General features: G+C 45.7%; 2 long non-coding RNA genes across 4 annotated transcripts in view; both read right to left on the bottom strand.

The window, feature by feature from the left end:
• The window catches only part of LOC101730489, a 213,866-nt gene that overhangs the window by 156,838 nt on the left and 33,923 nt on the right, over window positions 1-23,105 (bottom strand). The window lies entirely within an intron of this gene.
• LOC116406616 overlaps window positions 1-23,105 on the bottom strand; it is a 78,556-nt gene that overhangs the window by 50,913 nt on the left and 4,538 nt on the right. For all 3 annotated transcript variants that reach the window (XR_004219701.1, XR_004219702.1, XR_004219700.1), the window contains exon 2: window positions 1,281-1,491. This is a non-coding gene — a long non-coding RNA (uncharacterized LOC116406616). The remainder of the gene's footprint in view (window positions 1-1,280; window positions 1,492-23,105) is intronic.

The following is a 23,105-nucleotide window of genomic DNA, read 5'->3' as shown; positions in this document are numbered from 1 at the left end:
AGTGCCAACATCATGTATAAAGCCCACAGGGCACACAGCTGGTATATATGCTAAAATCTAGTGGACATCTACAATGGAAAAATTGACCGCACTCATCCACCACAAAATGTACATATATGAAAAAATATGGACACCCTGGACCGAAAACCAAAACAATCGACCAACTAACCATATCTAAAAACGGACAATGCCAAGGGAAAATCCCAGACGCTAACTAAATAAAAGGAAAAAAAGAGAAAAGAAAAAAGACCACCCAGATGAAAACGGCAAGGCGAGAGTCCAACCACCCCCCTTTACCTCTAACCCTCTATCCAACCCCTATTCTACTTTCTTTAACCCCCGTTGTTCCACATATTTTGTATGCATCCTACTTTGTTGTAAAACAACTAATAAAAACAAAGTTTAAAAAAAAAAAAAAAAAAGCCACTTTGGGTAAAGTTTTGTAAAATGGCCCCCCCTGGACCTGCTCCAGAAAAACCACTCTTTTTCAACTGCCCCATCGGTGATCGGGGTACACAGACTATTGCATGTGTCAGTTGGATCTCCCCCTCTGCTCTACATTTTGCAGCAAGTAGTCTGTAGGAACCTGAGCCCCTTCTCCCAAGGATTCTCCCTTCGTAAAGGATTCGGCCCAATACCGAACCCAATCCTAATTAGCATATGCTAATTAGGGTTTGGAAGGGTTAAATCTCAAAAAAAATTCAGCTTCCGTGTTTACATGTAAAAAAGTCACAAGATTTTTCGGATTCGCATTTGGTCCGGCCAGGAACGTGGATTCGGCTGAATCTAAATCCTGCTGAAAAAGGCAGAATCTTGGTTGAATACTGAATCCTAGATTCGGTGCATCCCTAGAAAATACTGCCCTGATGGAAGGTGCCCAACACATGGGTATCATCTAGCATTTTAACCTTTTTGTGTTCTTAATGACATTCTATTCTAAACATTTACTAGATGTATGTGGGCAACAGAAAGAGTAGAGCCGTACCAATTTAGCAAGAAGTCTCACAATCTGAGAAGCACTGAGCCTTCCTAATATTACCTAAGGGATATACAATCTGAGCTGTAATTAGCATCGTTGTATGCCCATTAAACTGCTCCCAGATGTCTCTTTCTTGGAAATAATCCTTTGCCTAAATGGCTTACATGATCAATACCTCCCCCACCAATCAGATAATCCTGGTGCTGGATTTTGTTCCCAAATCTCTACAGATTTCCGTGCGTCATATGATTTGTCAGGAATCTATATTTGCCCAGGCAGCAAACACAGCAATATCGCTCACCTTTTTTAGCTGAGGAAGAACGCCTAACGGGCAAAACAGAGCCAGGCACCCCGCCGAGCTTTAGGCCTCCATTGCCTGCTGTAATCTGCTTCTTCTTGTGCTTGTGCCGTTTTAGCTGGTGTGCAGCCAGGGCTAGGGCGACCGAACCAAGAGCTGAGGCAAAAAGGACCTTTCGAAGACCAGGAGACAGCCTGAGTTGCAAGAATGTGGACTGCAAAGACAAAAAATATATAGATTCATTATAATAACCAGCTATGGATTTTGGAAAATAATAAATGTGTCTTGCGACTTTGTGGCAAGCAAGACAAGGGTACTTCAAGGTCAAAGCTCCTAATGCCTTCCACCCCAAGCATTCAGAAAAGTACGCATTACGTAAATGTGTGTGTATATATATATATTCATGTAAATGCAGCCACTTGCTTTGACCTCTGCAGTTTCCAGGAGATGGGGTGCAGTGACAAAACTAAGGATGCACAAAACCACTACAATACCATATTGATCACTAGTGGCTCAACGGTTAGTATATTGCCTTGTAGTGCTGGGGGTTTGATTTTAACCTGGGCAATAGCTGCAAGAAGTTATATAATCTCTCTTCATTCCTAAACTGGCAATCTGTGGGTTCTGGCAAATGCCAGAGGGGCTTCTGTAAGATGCCATAGACTGTCACTATTTATTGGGCCTGTGGGGCTGTTTCTATTTTGAATCCCAATCCAGACCTGTCTCTGTGTGTTTCCTCAGGGCACTCTGCTTTCCTCCCACACCCCCAAAATATACTGGATGGCTAAATGGCCCTTGATAAAACTGACCCTAATATAAAAAGGACTTTATAACTAGGGCAATGGTTGGCAAACTGTGGGTCTTGAGCCACAAGCGGCTCTTTAGCCCCTTGAATTTGGCTCTTCCAGGTGCGGGTTCGCACATACAGCCATATATTTATTTAGCCCCCACTTTCTACCCCGTGTACCTGTACCAGCATTAGTGTGTAGCCATATATTTATTTAGCCCCCACTTTCGATCCCGTGTACCTGTACCAGCATCCAGCATTAGTGTGTAACCATATATTTATTTAGCCCCCACTTTCGATCCCGTGTACCTGTGCCAGCATCCAGCATTAGTGTAGCAATATATTTATTTAGCCCACACTTTATGCCCCCTGTACCTGTGCCAGCATCCAGCATTAGTGTGTAGCCATATATTTATTTAGCCCCGACTTTCTACCCAGTGTACCTCTGCCAGCATTAGTGTGTAGCCATATATTTATTTAGCCCCCACTTTCTGCCCCGTGTACCTGTGCCAGCATCCAAAATTAGTGTGTAGCCATATATTTATTTAGCCCCGACTTTCTACCCAGTGTACCTCTGCCAGCATCCAGCATTAGTGTGTAGCCATATATTTATTTAGCCCCCACTTTCTGCCCCGTGTACCTGTGCCAGCATCCAAAATTAGTGTGTAGCCATATATTTATTTAGCCCCCACTTTCTGCCCCGTGTACCTGTGCCAACATCCAGCATTAGTGTTTAGCCATATATTTATTTAGCCCCCACTTTCTGCCCCGTGTACCTGTGCCAGCATCCAGCATTAGTGTGTAGCCATATATTTATTTAGCCCCCACTTTCTGCCCCGTGTACCTGTGCCAGCATCCAGCATTAGTGTGTAGCCATATATTTATTTAGCCCCCACTATCCATTACGTATACCTGTGCCAACATCCAGCATTAGTGTGTTGCCATATATTTATTTAGCCCCCACTTTATGCCCCGTATACCTGTGCCAGCATCCAGCATTAGTGTGTAGCCATATATTTATTTAGCCCCCACTTTATGCCCCGTGTAACCTGTGGCCAGCATCCAGCATTAGTGTGTAGCCATATATTTATTTAGCCCCACTTTCTGTCCCTGTACATGTGCCAGCATCTAGCATTAGTGTGTAGCCATATATTTATTTAGCCCCCACTTTCTGCCCCGTGTACCTGTGCCAGCATCCAGCATTAGTGTGTAGCCATATATTTATTTAGCCCCCACTTTCTGTCCCCTGTACATGTGCCAGCATCTAGCATTAGTGTGTAGCCATATATTTATTTAGCCCCCACTTTCTGCCCCGTGTACCTGTGCCAGCATCCAGCATTAGTGTGTAGCCATATATTTATTTAGCCCCCACTTTCTGCCCCGTGTACCTGTGTCAGCATCCAGCATTAGTGTGTAGCCATATATTTATTTAGCCCCCACTTTCTGCCCCGTGTACCTGTGTCAGCATCCAGCATTAGTGTGTAGCCATATATTTATTTAGCCCCCACTTTCTGCCCCGTGTACCTGTGCCAGCATCCAGCATTAGTGTGTAGCCATATATTTATTTACCCCCACTTTCTGCCCCGTGTACCTGTGCCAGCATCCAGCATTAGTGTGTAGCCATATATTTATTTAGCCCCCACAGTTACACTCTGTACCCCTGAGACCATCTTGCCTTACTATACTCACTATCCCACAGTTACAACTCTGTACCCCTGATACCATCTTGCCTTACTATACTCACTATCCACAGTTACACTCTGTACCCCTGATACCATCTTGCCTTACTATACTCACTATCCCACAGTTACACTCTGTACCCCTGATACCATCTTGCCTTACTATACTCACTATCCCAACAGTTAACCTCTGTACCCCTGACATCATCTTGTCTTACTATACTTAAGAGGTCATATGACTTAATTGGTACCTAATGTGGTTAATATGTACCTAATGGGGCTATAAAACATACAGGGAGCCATAGATACAGATAAGAGGGCAACCAACCTACTATATACTGTAAGTTTCTACTGTACTGTAATGATTGGAAGGAAGTAGAATATTGCTTTGCTCCAAAGGCCACAATGCAACAGCATGGCTAAAGCCCCTTCAGCAGCTCCGTATTATAATTATTCTTATTCTCTATAGCCGAACAGTCCCTCACTCTGCTGTGCTGTAACTATGCTAACTGTTCAGCAATAGCAACTAAGATAATGAGAATACGGAGCTGCTGAAGCACAGATGGGTCAGTGAGCTCTAAAGAGAAATATGTGAGCCATAATGCGTCCAGCTCCACTTTAATATGCCTTTCCCAGTGCCCCCTGTTTCTCACCCCAATGGGCTATGTGCCCAAAACCCCATAGCCAGTTTATTTGCAGTGCCAACATCATGTATAATGCCCACAGGGCACATAGCCAGTTTATATGCATTGCCAACACCATGTATAATGCCCACAGGGCACACAGCCAGTATTTATGCAGTGCCAACATCATGTATAATGCCCACAGGGCACACAGCCAGTATATATGCAGCGCCAACATCATGTATAATGCCCACAGGGCACACAGCCAGTATATATGCCGTGCCAACATCATGTATAATGCCCACAGGGCACACAGCCAGTAATATTGCAGCGCCAACATCATGTATAATGCCAACAGGGAACACAGCCAGTATATATGAAGCACCAACATCATCTATAATGCCCACAGGGCACACAGCCAGTATATATGCAGCGCCAACATCATGTATAATGCCCACAGGGCACACAGCCAGTATATATGCTGTGCCAACATCATGTATAATGCCCACAGGGAACACACAGCCAGTATATATGCAGTGCCAACATCATGTATAATGCCCACAGGGAACACAGCCAGTATATATGCAGTGCCAACATCATGTATAATGCCCACAGGGAACGCAGTAGTATATATGCAGTGCCAATACATATAATGCCCGCAGGGACACAGCCAGTATATATGCAGTGCCAACATCATGTATAATGCCCACAGGGCACACAGCCAGTATATATGCTGTGCCAACATCATGTATAATGCCCACAGGGAAACACAGCCAGTATATATGCAGTGCCAACATCATGTATAATGCCCACAGGGAACGCAGTTAGTATATATGCAGTGCCAATACCATCTATAATGCCCGCAGGGGACACAGCCAGTATATATGCAGTGCCAACATCATGTATAATGCCCACAGGGCACACAGCCAGTATATATGCAGTGCTAACATCATATATAATGCCCAAAGGGCTCACAGCCAGTATATATGCAGTGCCAACATCATATATATGCCCACAGGGAACACAGCCAGTATATCTGTAGTGCCAACATCATGTATAATTCCCACAGGGCACACAGCCAGTATATATGCAGTCCAACATCATATATAATGCCACAGGGCACACAGCCGGTATATATGCAGTGCCAACATCATCTATAATGCCCACAGGAACAAATAGCCAGTATATATGCAGTACCAACATCTATATAATGCCCGCAGGGCCAAAGCCGGTATATATGCAGTGCCAACATCATGTATAATGCCCACAGACACATAGCCAGTATATATGCATGCCAACATCATGTATAATGCAACAGGGCACACAGTCAGTATATATGCAGCGCCAACATCATGCATAATGCCCACAGGGCACACAGCTAGTATATATGCAGCGCAAACATCATGTATAATGCAAACAGGGCACACAGCCAGTATATATGCAGTGCCAATACATCTATAATGCCCGCAGGGGACACAGCCAGTATATATGCAGTGCCAACATCATTTATAATGCCCACAGGGCACACAGTCAGTATATCTGTAGTGCCAACATCATGTATAATTCCCCACAGGGCACACAGCCAGTATATATGCAGTACCAACATCATATTAATGCCCACAGGGCACACAGCCGGTATATATGCAGTGCCAACATCATCTATAATGCCCCAGGGCACAAAGCCGGTATATATGCAGTGCCACATCATGTATTAATGCCCACAGGACACATAGCCAGTATATATGCAGTGCCAACATCATGTATAATGCCCACAGGGCACACAGTCAGTATATATGCAGCGCCAACATCATTACATAATGCCCACAGGGCACACAGCTAGTATATATGCAGCGCCAACATCATGTATAATGCCAACAGGGCACACAGCTAGTATATATGGAGCGCCAACATCATGTATAATGCTCACAGGGCACACAGACGGTATATATGCAGTGCCAACATCATGTATAAAGCCCACAGGGACACAGCCAGTATATATGCAGTGCCAACATCATGTATAAAGCCCACAGGGCACACAGACGGTATATATGCAGTGCCAACATCATGTATAATGCCCACAGGGCACACAGCCAGTATATATGCAGCGCCAATCATGCATAATGCCCACACGGCACACAGCTATATATATGCAGGCCAACATCATTTATAATGCCAAAAGGGCACACAGCTAGTATATATGCAGTGCCAACATCATGTATAATGCCCACAGGGCACACAGCTAGTATATATGCAGCGCCAACATCATGTATAATGCCACAGGGCACACAGCCAGTATATATGCAGTGCCAACACCATCTATAATGCCACAGGGCACACAGCCAGTATATATGCAGTGCCAACACCATCTTATAATGCCCACAGGGCACACAGCCAGTATATATGCAGTGCCAACACCATCTATAATGCCAACAGGGCACACAGCCAGTATATATGCAGTGCCAACATCATGTATAATGCCCACAGGGAACACAGCCAGTATATATGCAGCGCCAATCATGTATATGCCCACAGGGCACCAGCCAGTATATATGCAGTGCCAACATCATGTATAATGCCCACAGGGCACACAGACAGTGTATATGCAGTGCCAACATCATGTATAATGCCACAGGGCACATAGCCAGTATATATGCAGCGCCAACATCATGTATAATGCCCAAATAATATATTATGCCAACAGAAAGCAAAGTAAAAACACATGTACATTTCATGGCTGATGCCCTTGAATATATAGTGAAGGGAAAGAAGAGCAAGTTGGTGGCACAGTGGCACTTTGCTGGGAAAGAAGCGTGACAGAGAAAGAAGGTTACGTTTGGTGGGAGAGGTGGAAAGGAGTTATCAGAATAGCGTCAGGGAAACAGGGAGTTTAAAGGGAGGGCACTGGGGATTTAGAGAGAAGGTGGCATCAAGGGGTTTATAGTGCCATGTCTGGGGGCAGAGGCAAAAGAGGTTTTGTAAATGTGTAGCAGGAAATGATAAAATATTAATGGGTTAGGGCACCGGCACACAGGGCGTTTTCTTACCCAGATAAACTGAGTACCGCGGGCGAAGAAAACGTCCCTAGTTCCCTTCTCACAGGCAATAATGGAAATCGCCGGTGGGGAAACCTACAATGCGCTTCCGCTTTCCTAAGTTGCCTCGCGGGGAATCTTTGGGCGACTTGAGAAACCAGAAGCAGCGCGTACGTTCCCCCAGTGATTTACATTATTGCCAATGGGAAAGCATTTTCAGGAGAGCAGTCGCCGGCGGTAGCGCGATTTACTGCAGGCGACTAATCTCCTAGTGTGCCATCATCCTTACCAGGGAGTTGGTAGGGGACAGAGGCAGAGGGGGCTGAAGAGAGACAGCAGGGAGCAAACACACTGCTAAGGGTTATATAAAGGGATTTCTCTCCATACTCACCCCCTGCAAGCTCCTCTCTGATCCTTCTTTCTCTCCTGCTCATGGTATGTGCCCCCACCTGTATAGTCTGGCCAGAAATGGGCCCCTACCCTGATGTACCGCTCCATTAACTCCACACATGCTGAAAAGATCCTAGGAAAATGGGCAATAAGCATTCCATTAACTCCACACATGCTGGTACGATCCTTGGAAAAAGGGCAACAAGCATTCCATTAACTCCACACATGCTGGTACGATCCTTGGAAAAAGGGCAACAAGCATTCCATTAACTCCACACATGCCGGTACGATCCTTGGAAAAAGGGCAACAAGCATTCCATTAACTCCACACATGCTGGTACGATCCTTGAAAAAGGGCATAAGCATTCCATTAACTCCACACGTGCCGGTACGATCCTGGAAAAGGGCAATAAGCATTCCATTAACTCCACACAGTGCCGGTACGATCCTTGGAAAAAGGGCAATAAGCATTCCATTAACTCCCACGTGCCGGTACGATCCTTGAAAAAGGGCAAAAGCATTCCATTAACTCCACACATGCCGGTACGATCCTTGGAAAAAGGGCAACAAGCATTCCATTAACTCCACACGTGCCGGTACGATCCTTGGAAAAGGGCAACAGCATTCCATTAACTCCACACGGCGGTACGATCCTTGGAAAAAGGGCAATAAGCATTCCATTAACTCCACACGTGCCGGTACGATCCTTGGAAAAGGGCAATAAGCATTCCATTAACTCCACACATGCCGGTACGATCCTTGGAAAAAGGGCAACAAGCATTCCATTAACTCCACACGTGCCGGTACGATCCTTGGAAAAAGGGCAACAAGCATTCCATTAACTCCACACATGCTGGTACGATCCTTGGAAAAAGGGCAATAAGCATTCCATTAACTCCACACGTGCCGGTACGATCCTTGGAAAAGGGCAATAAGCATTCCATTAACTCCACACGTGCCGGTACGATCCTTGGAAAAAGGGCAACAAGCATTCATTAACTCCCACACGTGCCGGTACGATCCTTGGAAAAAGGGCAACAAGCATTCCATTAACTCCACACAGTGCCGGTACGATCCTTGGAAAAGGGCAATAAGCATTCCATTAACTCCACACGTGCCGGTACGATCCTTGGAAAAGGGCAATAAGCATTCCATTAACTCCACACGTGCCGGTACGATCCTTGGAAAAAGGGCAATAAGCATTCCATTAACTCCACACATGCCGGTACGATCCTTGGAAAAAGGGCAACAAGCATTCCATTAACTCCACACGTGCCGGTACGATCCTTGGAAAAAGGGCAACAAGCATTCCATTAACTCCACACATGCTGGTACGATCCTTGGAAAAAGGGCAATAAGCATTCCATTACCCCACACGTGCCGGTACGATCCTTGGAAAAGGGCAAATAAGCATTCCATTAACTCACACGTGCCGGTACGATCCTTGGAAAAAGGGCAATAAGCATTCCATTAACTCCACACATGCCGGTACGATCCTTGGAAAAAGGGCAACAAGCATTCCATTAACTCCACACATGCTGGTACGATCTTGGAAAAAGGGCAACAAGCATTCCATTAACTCCACACATGCCGGTACGATCCTTGGAAAAAAGGGCAATAAGCATTCCATTAACTCCACACATGCCGGTACGATCCTTGGATGGGAATAAACAGTCCATTAACTCCAGAAATGCCTGGAAGATTGGAAAATGGGAAATGAACACTTTTGTTAACACCACACAAAATACACTAATTATACACACAGTGAGAAGCAGTGAGAACCATAGCTTCAAATCCATTAAATACACTGTCTCTGAAACCCCAGACCCCTTACCCTTTCAAAAGCAGGTCTCCTGTAGGCTGCCTTATGTTTTACCTGAAGATCTCAGCATGATAGAGTTCAAAAAAGATCTCAGAATCTTTTCTGCTGCCAAATGTTCTCAGGAGCCACACCTTGTGGTAGGCAGGAGAATAGTACCCAAGCAGGAGAAACCCCTTTAGCTCTTATGAGACTTGGGCCCTATTGGCTATTGGTACCTACACACCAATTTACAACTAAAAAGAAATATATATTAGTTGGTTCAAGAATAAAATTGAAAATGGTAGGTGAATATTTCCAATGTAAAAGTGTAATTCAGAAATAAAGTACCCATACCTATCAAGTCACAATTCTTTCAGAAGTATAAATGAGGTGCCAACTAGTGATGAGCGAATATGTCCTTTTTGCAAAAAATTTTTTTGAGATGGAGATGTGATTTTTACGGGGCAACTTTTTTTTGCGCACAACTCTTTTCATTTGTTGTGTAACATTTTTTTCTCCTCAAAAAAACATTTAAGTCAATAGGAGCTTTTTTTCTCCTCAATTTTACATTGAGCTTTTGGTTTGTTTTTTTTACGCAACTTTGTTCTCCAAATACATTTATAATCAAATTTTTTTGTAGCAAGTTTTTGCCCCAGTTTTCAAGAAAAAATTCACTATGGCGAAATGTGGCGAATGTGGAATGTTACTGTGAATCCACATGTAGCAAAAAAATGAGCTCATCACTAGTGCCAATAGCTTTCTTTAGATGTGAACTGGAGAGGGACAATGGAAAGCCTCTAAGCTATGGCTCTGCAAGGCCCCGGCTCTTCTATAAAGCACAATAGCCTAATTGGTACCCCAACATTCCAGCATTCCCAATGCCCGCTCATACTTTTTACATCCGATGACTCTGTCTCTGGCCTATCAGTTACCTTCCCTTATGCCAACTCTGTCCTCCTTCCTTTCTGTGACCTGTCAGCACCCCCACAATGCACCACATTAGAATCCCGCAGGTCTGTCCCATCTTCCTCTTCCCTCAAAAATGAATAAACTCCTAGCGCAACATTGCGGGTTCTTTCTTGCCGGACTTGAACAGTAGCATGAGAAGGTTGTGTTGAGGCAGAACTTTGCTCTGAATGGGTGTGCTACAGGTAGGGCTAAACGCTGCTTTTGATTCAGGTTCCATCCCGCTAACTCTACTTATAAGTTATATAACGGGTAAACAACATGCCAGACGCGGTGGATTTGTTTGCGCGAATGCATCTCACGTGTTAGCACTGAAATCCGCTGTGTGCACCTTGCCGATACAGTGGCTCAGATTGGGCATATCTGAAAGCTGATTGGAATTTAGTTTGATTCTTGGCCTTTTGGCCCTTTTTATTTAAAACCGCTAAATTACTCTAGAAGCCCCCAGAATAAACTGCCTTTCTCACCTGCATCCAGATTTATTATGTTACAAGCACTCTGCAGCTCTTTTACGACTTGTCTAGCATATTTAATATAGAATTACACGCGGAAGGAGCATAGAATCCGGCATTAGTGTGTAGCCATAATTTATTTTGCCCCACTTTCCTTCCTGTGTACCTGTGCCAGCATCCAGCATTAATGTGTTGCCATGTATTTATTTAGCCCCCATTTTCTGCCCCGTGTACCTGTGTCAGCATCCAGCATTAGTGTGTAGCCATATATTTTATTAGCCCCACTTTCATCCCGTGTACCTGTGCCAGCATCCAGCATTGTGTGTAGCCATATATTAATTTAGCCCCCACTTTCTGCCCCGTGTACCTGTGCAGCATCCAGCATTAGTGGTGTAGCCATATATTTATTTAGCCCCACTTTCCATCCTGTGTACCTGTGCCAGCATCCAGCTTAATGTGTGCCATATATTTATTTAGCCCCCACTTCTGCCCCGTGAACCTGTGTAAGCATCATGCATTAGTGTGTAGCTATATATTTATTTAGCCCCCACTTTCCCCTGTGTACCTGTGCCAGCATCCAGCATTAGTGTGTAGCCATATATTTATTAGCCCCCACTTTCTGCCCAGTGTACCTGTGCCAGCATCCAGCATTAGTGTGTAGCCATATATTTATTTAGCCCCACTTTCTGCCCCTGTACCTGTGCCAGCATCCAGCATTAGTGTGTAGCCATATATTTATTTAGCCCCCACTTTCCTGCCCCATGTTACCTGTGCAAGCATCCAGCATTAGTGTGTAGCTACATTTATTTTTAGCCCCCTTTCCCATCCGTGTACCTGTGCCAGCATCCAGCATTAGTGGTTAGCCATATATTTATTTAGCCCCCACTTTCTGCCCCGTGTACCTGTGCCAGCATCAAGCATTAGTGTGTCGCCATATATTTATTTAGCCCCCACTTTCTGCCCCTGTACCTGTGCCAGCATCCAGCATTGTGTGTAGCCATATATTATTTAACCCCCACTTCTGCCCCGTGTACCTGTGTAAGAATCCAGCATTAGTGTGTAGCCATATATTTATTTAGCCCCACTTTCTGCCCCGTGTACCTGTGCCAGCATCAAGCATTAGTGTGTAGCCATATATTTTATTTAGCCCCCACTTTCTGCCCCGTGTACCTGTGCAAGCATCCAGCATTGTGTGTAGCCATATATTTATTTAGCCCCCACTTTCCATCCTGTGTACCTGTGCCAGCATCCAGCTTAATGTGTTGCCATATATTTTATTAGCCCCCACTTTCTGCCCCGTGAACCTGTGTAAGCATCATGCATTAGTGTGTAGCTATATATTTATTTAGCCCCCACTTTCCATCCTGTGTACCTGTGCCAGCATCCAGCATTAGTGTGTAGCCATATATTTATTTAGCCCCCACTTTCTGCCCCGTGTACCTGTGCCAGTCCAGCATTATGTGTAGCCATATATTTATTTAGCCCCCACTTTCTGCCCCGTGTACTGTGCCAGCATCCAGCATCAGCTGTGTAGCCATATAATTATTTAAACCCCCACTTTCTGCCCCGTGTACCTGTGCCAGCATCAAGCATTAGTGTGTAGCCATATATTATTTAGCCCCACTTTCTGCCCGTGTACCTGTGCCAGCATCCAGCATTAGTGTGTAGCCATATATTTATTTAGCCCCCACTTTCTGCCCCGTGTACCTGTGCCAGCATCCAGCATTAGTGTGTAGCCATATATTTATTTAGCCCCACTTTCTGTCCCGTGTACCTGTGCCAGCATCCAGCATTACTGTGTAGCCATATAATTTAGCCCCCACTTTCTGCCCCGTGTACCTGTGCCAGCATCCAGCATTAGTGTGTAGCCATATTTTATTTAGCCCCCACTTTCCATTCTGTGTACCTGCGCAAGTAAGCATTATGTGTAGCCATATTATTATTTAGCCCCCACTTTCTGCCCGTGTACCTGGTCCAGCCATTAGTGTGTAGCATATATTATTTAGCCCCCACTTTCTGCCCCATGTACCTGTGCCAGCATCAGCATTATGTGTTGCCATAATATTTATTTAGCCCCCACATTCTGCCCCGTGTACCTGTGCCAGCATCCAGCATAATGTGTGTGCCATATATTTATTTAGCCCCCACTTTCTGCCCCGTGTACCTGTGCAGCATCAGCATTACGTGTGTAGCCATATATTTATTTAGCCCCCACTTTCTATCCCCGGTACTGTGCCAGTACCTGCATAAGTGTGTAGCCATATTTATTTAGCCCCCACTTTCTGCCCTGTGTACCTGTCCAGCATTTAGTGTGTAGCCTATATTTATTTAGCCCCACTTTCTCCCGTGACCTGTGCAGCATCCAGCATTATGTGTAGCCATATAATTATTTAACCCACTTTCTGCCCCGTGTACCTGTGCCAGCATCAAGCATTATGTGTAGCCATATATTTATTTAGCCCCCACTTTCTGCCCCGTGTACCTGTGTCAGCATCCAGCATTAGTGTGTAGCCATATATTTATTTAGCCCCCACTTTCCTCCCGTGTACCTGTGGCCAGCATTAGTGTGTAGCCCTATATTTATTTAGCCCCCACTTTCTGCCCTGTGTACCTGTGCCAGCATCCAGCATTAGTGTGTAGCCATATATTTATTTAGCCCCACTTTCCATCCCGTGTACCTGTGCCAGCATCCAGCATTGTGTGTAGCCATATATTTATTTACCCCCACTTTCTGCCCGTGTACCTGTGTCAGCATCCAGCATTAGTGTGTAGCCATATATTTATTTAGCCCCCACTTTCTGCCTGTACCTGTGCAGCATCCAGCATTAGTGTGTACCATAATATTATTTGCCCCCACTTCTGCCGTGTACCTGTGAGCATCCAGCATTAGTGTGTAGCCATATATTTATTTACCCCCACTTTCTGCCCCTGTACCTGTGCCAGCATCCAGCATTAGTGTGTAGCCATATATTTATTTAGCCCCCACTTTCTATCCCGTGTACTGTGCCAGATCCGCATTAGTGTGGCCATATATTTTATTTAGCCCCCACTTTCTCCCGTGTACCTGTGCCAGCATCCAGCATTAGTGTGTAGCCATATATTTATTTAGCCCCACTTTCTGCCCCTGTACCTGTGCCAGCATCCAGCATTAGTGTGTAGCCATATATTTATTTAGCCCCCACTTTCCTCCCGTGTACCTGTGCCAGCATCCAGCATTAGTGTGTAGCCATATATTTATTTAGCCCCACTTTCTGCCCCTGTACCTGTGTGCCAGCATCCAGCATTAGTGTGTAGCCATATATTTATTTAGCCCCCACTTTCTGCCCTGTACCTGTGCCAGCATCCAGCATTAGTGTGTAGCCATATATTTATTTAGCCCCCACTTTCCATCCCGTGTACCTGTGCAGCATCCAGCATTAGTGTGTAGCCATAATATTTATTTACCCCACTTTCTGCCCGTGTACCTGTGTAGCATCCAGCATTAGTGTGTAGCCATATATTTATTTAGCCCCACTTTCTGCTCCGTGTACCTGTGCCAGCATCCAGCATTAGTGTGTAGCCATATATTTATTTAGCCCCACTTTCATCCCGTGTACCTGTGTCAGCATCAGCATAAGTGTGTAGCCATATATTTATTTAGCCCCCACTTTCCATCCCGTGTACCTGTGCCAGCATCCAGCATTAGTGTGTAGCCATATATTTATTTACCCCCACTTTCCTCCAGTGTACCTGTGCAGCATCATGCATAGTGTGTAGCCATATATTTATTTAGCCCCACTTTCTCCCCCGTGTACCTGTGCCAGCATCCAGCATTAGTGTGTAGCCATATATTTATTTAGCCCCCACTTTCTGCCCGTGTACCTGTGCAGCATCCAGCATTAGTGTGTAGCCATATATTTATTTAGCCCCACTTTCTGCCCCATGTACCTGTGCCAGCATCCAGCATTAGTGTGTAGCCATATATTTATTTAGCCCCCACTTTCTGCCCTGTACCTGTGCCAGCATCCAGCATTAGTGTGTAGCCATATATTTATTTAGCCCCCACTTTCCTCGCCGTGTACCTGTGTCAGCATCAGCATAGTGTGTAGCCATATATTTATTTAGCCCCCACTTTCCTCCGTGTACCTGTGCCAGCATCCAGCATTAGTTGTAGCCATATATTTATTTACCCCCACTTTCTGCCCGTGTACCTGTGCCAGCATCCAGCATTAGTGTGTAGCCATATATTTATTTAGCCCCCACTTTCTGCCGTGTACCTGTGCAGCATCCAGCATTAGTGTGTAGCCATATATTTATTTAGCCCCCACTTTCTGCCCCTGTACCTGTGCCAGCATCCAGCATTAGTGTGTAGCCATATATTTATTTAGCCCCACTTTCTGCCCCGTGTACCTGTGAGCATCCAGCATTAGTGTGTAGCCATATATTTATTTAGCCCCACTTTCTGCCCCGTGTACCTGTGCCAGCATCAGCATTAGTGTGTAGCCATATATTTATTTAGCCCCCACTTTCTGCCCCGTGTACCTGTGAAGCATCCAGCATTAGTGTGTAGCCATATATTTATTTACCCCCACTTTCTCCCGTGTACCTGTGCCAGCATCAGCATTAGTGTGTGGCCATATATTTATTTAGCCCCCACTTTCCCATCCCGTGTACCTGTGCCAGCATCAGCATTAGTGTGTAGCCATATATTATATTAGCCCCCACTTTCTGCCCTGTACCTGTGCCAGCATCCAGCATTATGTGTTGCCATATATTTATTTAGCCCCCACTTTCTGCCCGTGTACCTGTGTCAGCATCCAGCATTAGTGTGTAGCCATATATTTATTTAGCCCCCACTTTCTGCCCGTGTACCTGTGCCAGCATCAAGCATTATGTGTGCCATATATTTATTTAGCCCCCACTTTCTGCCCCGTGTACCTGTGCCAGCATCCAGCATTAGTGTGTAGCCATATATTTATTTAGCCCCACTTTCTGTCCCGTGTACCTGTGCCAGCATCCAGCATTATTGTGTAGCCATATATTATTTAGCCCCACTTTCTGCCCGTGTACCTGTGCCAGCATCCAGCATTAGTGTGTAGCCATATTTTATTTAGCCCCCACTTTCCATCCTGTGTACCTGTGCCAGAATACAGCATTATGTGTAGCCATATATTATTTACCCCCACTTTCTGCCCCGTGTACCTGTCCCAGCATTAGTGTGTAGCCATATATTATTTAGCCCCCACTTTCTGCCCCTGTACCTGTGCCAGCATCCAGCATTATGTGTTGCCATATATTTATTTAGCCCCCACTTTCTGCCCCGTGTACCTGTGCAGCATCAGCATTAGTGTGTAGCCATAATTTATTTAGCCCCACTTTCTCCCGTGTACCTGTGCCAGCATCCAGCATTAGTTGTGTAGCCATATATTTATTTAGCCCCCACTTTCTGCCCGTGTACCTGCTGCAGCATCAGCATAGTGTGTAGCCATATATTTATTTAGCCCCCACTTTCTCCCGTGTACTGTGCCAGATCACGCATAAGTGTGTAGCCATATATTTATTTAGCCCCACTTTCTGCCCTGTGTACCTGTGTCCAGCATTAGTGTGTAGCCATATATTTATTTAGCCCCCACTTTCCTCGTGTACCTGTGCCAGCATCCAGCATTAGTGTGTAGCCATATATTTTTTACCCCACTTTCTGCCCGTGTACCTGTCCAGCATCCAGCATTATGTGTAGCCATATATTATTTAGCCCCACTTTCTGCCCCGTGTACCTGTGTCCAGCATCCAGCATTAGTGTGTAGCCATATATTTATTTAGCCCCACTTTCTCCCCGTGTACCTGTGCCAGCAATTAGTGTGTAGCCTATATTTATTTAGCCCCCACTTTCTGCCCGTGTACCTGTGCCAGCATCCAGCATTAGTGTGTAGCCATATATTTATTTAGCCCCCACTTTCCTCCGTGTACCTGTGCCAGCATCCAGCATTAGTGTGTAGCCATATATTTATTTACCCCCACTTTCTGCCCCGTGTACCTGTGCAGCATCCAGCATTAGTGTGTAGCCATATATTTATTTAGCCCCCACTTTCTGCCCGTGTACCTGTGCCAGCATCCAGCATTAGTGTGTAGCCATATATTTATTTACCCCCACTTTCTGCCCTGTACCTGTGCCAGCATCCAGCATTAGTGTGTAGCCATATATTTATTTAGCCCCACTTTCTGCCCGTGTACCTGTGCCAGCATCCAGCATTAGTGTGTAGCCATATATTTATTATCCCCACTTTCTGCCCCATGTACCTGTGCCAGCATCCAGCATTAGTGTGTAGCAATATATTTATTTAGCCCCCACTTTTCTGCCCCGTGTACCTGTGTGCAGCATCCAGCATTAGTGTGTTAGCCATATATTTTATTTACCCCCACTTTCTGCCCTGTACCTGTGCAAGCATCCAGCATTAGTGTGTAGCCATATATTTATTTAGCCCCCACTTTCTTCCGTGTACTGTGCCAGAATCCGCATTAGTGTGTAGCCATATATTTATTTAGCCCCCACTTTCCATCCCGTGTACCTGTGCCAGCATCCAGCATTAGTGTGTAGCCATATATTTATTTAGCCCCCACTTTCTATCCCGTGTATGTGCCAGTCCGCATTAGTGTGTAGCCATATATTTATTTAGCCCCACTTTCCTCCCGTGTACCTGTGCCAGCATCCAGCATTAGTGTGTAGCCATATATTTATTTAGCCCCACTTTCTGCCCTGTACCTGTGCCAGCTCCAGCATTAGTGTGTAGCCATATATTATTTAGCCCCCACTTTCTGCCCGTGTACCTGTGCCAGCATCCAGCATTAGTGTGTAGCCATATATTTATTTAGCCCCCACTTTCTGCCCTGTACCTGTGCAGCATCCAGCATTAGTGTGTAGCCATATATTTATTTAGCCCCACTTTCTGCCCTGTACCGTGCCAGCATCCAGCATTAGTGTGTAGCCATATATTTATTTAGCCCCCACTTTCATCCCCGTGTACCTGTGCCAGCATCCAGCATTGCTGTGTAGCCTAATTTATTTAGCCCCCACTTTCTGCCCCGTGTACCTGTGAGCATCCAGCATTAGTGTGTAGCCATATATTTATTTAGCCCCCACTTTCTCGCCCGTGTACCTGTGCCAGCATCCAGCATTAGTGTGTAGCCATATATTTATTTAGCCCCACTTTCCTCCCGTGTACCTGTGCAGCATCCAGCATAGTGTGTAGCCATATATTTATTTAGCCCCCACTTTCCTCCCGTGTACCTGTGCCAGCATCCAGCATTAGTGTGTAGCCATATATTTATTTACCCCCACTTTTCTGCCCCGTGTACCTGTGCCAAGCATCCAGCATTAGTGTGTAGCCATATTTTTATTTAGCCCCCACTTCTGCCCCTGTGTACCTGTGCAGCATCCAGCATTAGTGTGTAGCCATATATTTATTTAGCCCCCACTTTCTGCCCCTGTACCTGTGCCAGCATCCAGCATTAGTGTGTAGCCATATATTTATTTAGCCCCCACTTTCTGCCCCTGTACCTGTGCCAGCATCCAGCATTAGTGTTGTAGCCATATATTTATTTAGCCCCCACTTTCCTCCCGTGTACCTGTGCCAGCATCAGCATAAGTGTGTAGCCATATATTTATTTAGCCCCCACTTTCTCCCGTGTACCTGTGCCAGCATCCAGCATTAGTTGTAGCCATATATTTATTTACCACTTTCTGCCCCGTGTACCTGTGCCAGCATCCAGCATTAGTGTGTAGCCATATATTTATTTAGCCCCACTTTCTGCCCTGTGTACCTGTGCACATCCAGCATTAGTGTGTAGCCATATATTTATTTAGCCCCCACTTTCTGCCCTGTACCTGTGCCAGCATCCAGCATTAGTGTGTAGCCATATATTTATTTAGCCCCCACTTTCTGCCCCGTGTACCTGTGTAAGCATCCAGCATTAGTGTGTAGCCATATATTTATTTAGCCCCACTTTCTGCCCCGTGTACCTGTGCCAGCATCAAGCATTAGTGTGTGGCATATATTTATTTAGCCCCCACTTTCCATCCCGTGTACCTGTGCCAGCATCCAGCATTAGTGTGTAGCCATATATTAATTTAGCCCCCACTTTCTGCCCTGTACCTGTGCCAGCATCCAGCATTAGTGTTGCCATATATTTATTTAGCCCCCACTTTCTGCCCGTGTACCTGTGCAGCATCCAGCATTAGTGTGTAGCCATATATTTATTTAGCCCCCACTTTCTGCCCGTGTACCTGTGCCAGCATCCAGCATTAGTGTGTAGCCATATATTTTATTTAGCCCCCACTTTCTGCCGCGTGTACCTGTGCCAGCATCCAGCATTAGTGTGTAGCCATATATTTATTTAGCCCCACTTTCTGTCCCGTGTACCTGTGCCAGCATCCAGCATTATGGTGTAGCCATATAATTTATTTAGCCCCACTTTCTGCCCCGTGTACCTGTGCCAGCATCCAGCATTAGTGTGTAGCCATATTTTATTTAGCCCCCACTTTGCCCACGTGTACCTGGCCAGCATCCAAGCATTATGTGTAGCCATATATTATTTAGCCCCACTTTCTGCCCGTGTACCTGGTGCCCAGCATTAGTGTGTAGCCATTATATATTTAGCCCCACTTTCTGCCCTGTACCTGTGCCAGCATCCAGCATTATGTGTTGCCATATATTTATTTAGCCCCCACTTTCTGCCCCGTGTACCTGTGCAGCATCAGCATTAGTGTGTAGCCATAATATTATTTAGCCCCACTTTCATCCCGTGTACCTGTGCCAGCATCCAGCATTAGTGTGTAGCCATATATTTATTTAGCCCCCCACTTTCTGCCCCGTGTACCTGTGTCAGCATCATGCATTAGTGTGTAGCCATATATTTATTTAGCCCCCACTTTCTCCCGTGTACTGTGCCAGATCCGCATTAAGTGTGTAGCCATATATTTATTAAGCCCCACTTTCTGCCCGTGTACCTGGTCGCAGCATTAGTGTGTAGCCATATATTTTTATTTAGCCCCCACTTTCCATCCCGTGTACCTGTGCCAGCATCCAGCATTGTTGTGTAGCCTATAATTATTTAAACCCCCACTTTCTGCCCGCGTGTACCTGTCCAGCATCCAGCATTATGTGTAGCCATATATTTATTTAGCCCCCACTTTCTGCCCCGTGTACCTGTGTCAGCATCCAGCATTAGTGTGTAGCCATATATTTATTTAGCCCCCACTTTCCATCCCGTTTACCTGTGCGCATGCATTAGTGTGTAGCCTATATTTATTTAGCCCCCACTTTCTGCCCCGTGTACCTGTGCCAGCATCCAGCATTAGTGTGTAGCCATATATTTATTTAGCCCCCACTTTCCATCCCGTGTACCTGTGCCAGCATCCAGCATTGTGTGTAGCCATATATTTATTTTAGCCCCCACTTTCTGCCCCGTGTACCTGTGCAGCATCCAGCATTAGTGTGTAGCCATATATTTATTTAGCCCCACTTTCTGCCCTGTGTACCTGTGCCAGCATCCAGCATTAGTGTGTAGCCATATATTTATTTAGCCCCACTTTCTGCCCGCTGTACCTGTGCAGCATCCAGCATTAGTGTGTAGCCATATATTTATTTAGCCCCCACTTTCTGCCCTGTGTACCTGTGCCAGCATCCAGCATTAGTGTGTAGCCATATATTTATTTACCCCCACTTTCTGCCCCTTGTACCTGTGCCAGCATCCAGCATTAGTGTGTAGCCATATATTTATTTAGCCCCACTTTCTGCCCCGTGTACCTGTGTGAGCATCCAGCATTAGTGTGTAGCCATATATTTTTAGCCCCCCACTTTCTGCCCCATGTACCTGTGCCAGCATCCAGCATTAGTGGTGTAGCCATATTATTTATTTAGCCCCCACTTTCTATCCGTGTACTGTGCCAGCATCCTGCATTAGTGTGTAGAAAAACTGCATTCCCTTTCCCACCATCCCTCAGACTGCAGGAGCCGGGGTCTGCAGGCTGCCTGGGGCCCAATGGAATGATGTGTATGCTACCATATTCCCTTGTTTCCCTCACCCTGCTTCCCTTGATTATGGCAAGCAGGGTGAAGGCATTGATTCTGGGAGCAAATCCGATTGCCGTTAAGGAGTCAGGAAGGAATTTTTCCCTCTAATGAAGCAGATTGGCTCAAAGCTTCTCAGAGGTTTTTTTTGCCTTCCTCAGAATCAATGAAAAACACAATTTTTTATTTGTATTATTAATAAAACTGTGATTTTCACAGATGAACCATCAAGCCGTGTGTGTGTCTTTATTCTGGGTATTGGGCTCATTTGGAAGGGGAAACACATAGAAGTGAAAGAAGAAAGAAAGAGAAATGTACACATGTTGCTGCTTTATAAGAAACCCTGCTTTCCACTGTATGTGTCAGTCTGATTCCTTACACCCCCCAGCACTTCAGTACCTGTGAGTGACACACACCAGTCCTCCTGCGGGTATGGCTGCTCCACCAAGCATTCTCACACCGGGCTAACGGGCTGAGCTTCTGTTTATAATGGGCATTCTTGGCATCCTCCCATCATTCCCCATCATGGCATTCAGCCCTGAGACCAAATCACTGAAGGGTAAAATGCACAACACAATATTCATTGGGCAGATAATAAAGGTGCCTGTGGGTACAAAACCTGCTCCTGTAGGGTTACTATGCAGCCATATTCCCTGGATACACAGAATATTGCCAGGTGAGCAGTAAAGCACAGAACCCACCCATTCCCTTTTCAAAATATATGGATCCCTAGTCCTGCCGGTGCCATCTGAACAAGGTGCAACTGAATGAGGCACCGGGAAGCAGCAGCGGGCAGAACCCCTGTGGCACCGCGCCGTATACAAGAGCAGAATAAAGACCTTCCTAGGATTGCTGGATACAAACACCAGCATGGCGTAACATTAACATTCCCCTAAAGCTTTAAGCTACTGCCAGATGGGACTTATTACCCGCTGTGTGTGGCACCCAAGCCCATGCCAGCGGATTGGCTGATACTTGGCCTGCATTTATTATACACCGGCTGAGAATCAGCCCCCCCTGGCAATAGCTTCAATGAACAGCGATACAACCCAACTCTTTCACTTTTATGTGCCAGCGTTGCCCCCCGTCCATCTCTGCCCCAAACTGACACACAATTCTGTTACCATACTTACTCAGTTTTAGAGAAGAGTAACACAATTACTGCTAGAAGTAAAGCTACAGAGGAGAAAGGGTTAATACTGTGCCCCGCGTGTGTATCCCAGTTTGTTACATGCTATTATTCCCATGATTTAGTTATGAAGAATAGCCCCCAGTAATGTACAGAGGGGTAACAGCACAGAGTGGGATTCGCTCTCTGCTTGCCAATAGCATGCCAGGAATCAGCACCACTGCCAGATATTTGCAGCAATGGAAACGATATTAAACCCCAACGCTGCTCATATTCAGACAAAATTGCCGGTGCTGCTACCTATGGGATTCCCATTACTAGCCGGGCAGAGCAGTTTATATACGGCAGTACAAGCAGACAAACAAGTGCCCGTGCCTGGGCCGAGCATAGATGGAGCACACAACTAGCAGCTTCATTCTACTTATACTTTATTGTAGTTTGGGGCGTGTTTTGGGGAGACCTGCACCTTTTTCAAGCATCCTGGCAACACTAAAATAAAGTCTAAGCAAGCAGCATTCACTTGCTCTGTGTGTGCTCCTTCCATTAATACTATGTACTATGTATATAAACATTGCCTTAAGGTGGATGCAGGGTACTGGGAGTTGTAGCACCAAAGTCACTGGAGCTGCAGGACCATTTCATGCGAGTTCCCCCAAGCACAGAAGGTCCTGCACAGCAGCAGCGGAAGGTAACATAGGTTCAGCAGAACAAGATGGCGTCAGTAGGGCAAGATGTTACACCTGCGTACCCACCCCATGTAAGCTTTGTTGGGTAGCGTCATTGCCCTGTGCAGGAGCTGAACTAAGGGTTTTACGGTAGTAACTAATATTCTATCCCATTCTTTTTCTCTCTTTCAAACCACTATTGGGATGCTAGGGAAACTGGCACCTAGCAACTAGCTGTCTGCTGAATTCTCCCTAAAT

Source organism: Xenopus tropicalis, chromosome 8 (assembly GCF_000004195.4).
Source record: "Xenopus tropicalis strain Nigerian chromosome 8, UCB_Xtro_10.0, whole genome shotgun sequence".
Lineage (NCBI taxonomy): Eukaryota > Metazoa > Chordata > Amphibia > Anura > Pipidae > Xenopus > Xenopus tropicalis.
This window is presented reverse-complemented; position numbering and strand designations above follow the sequence as displayed.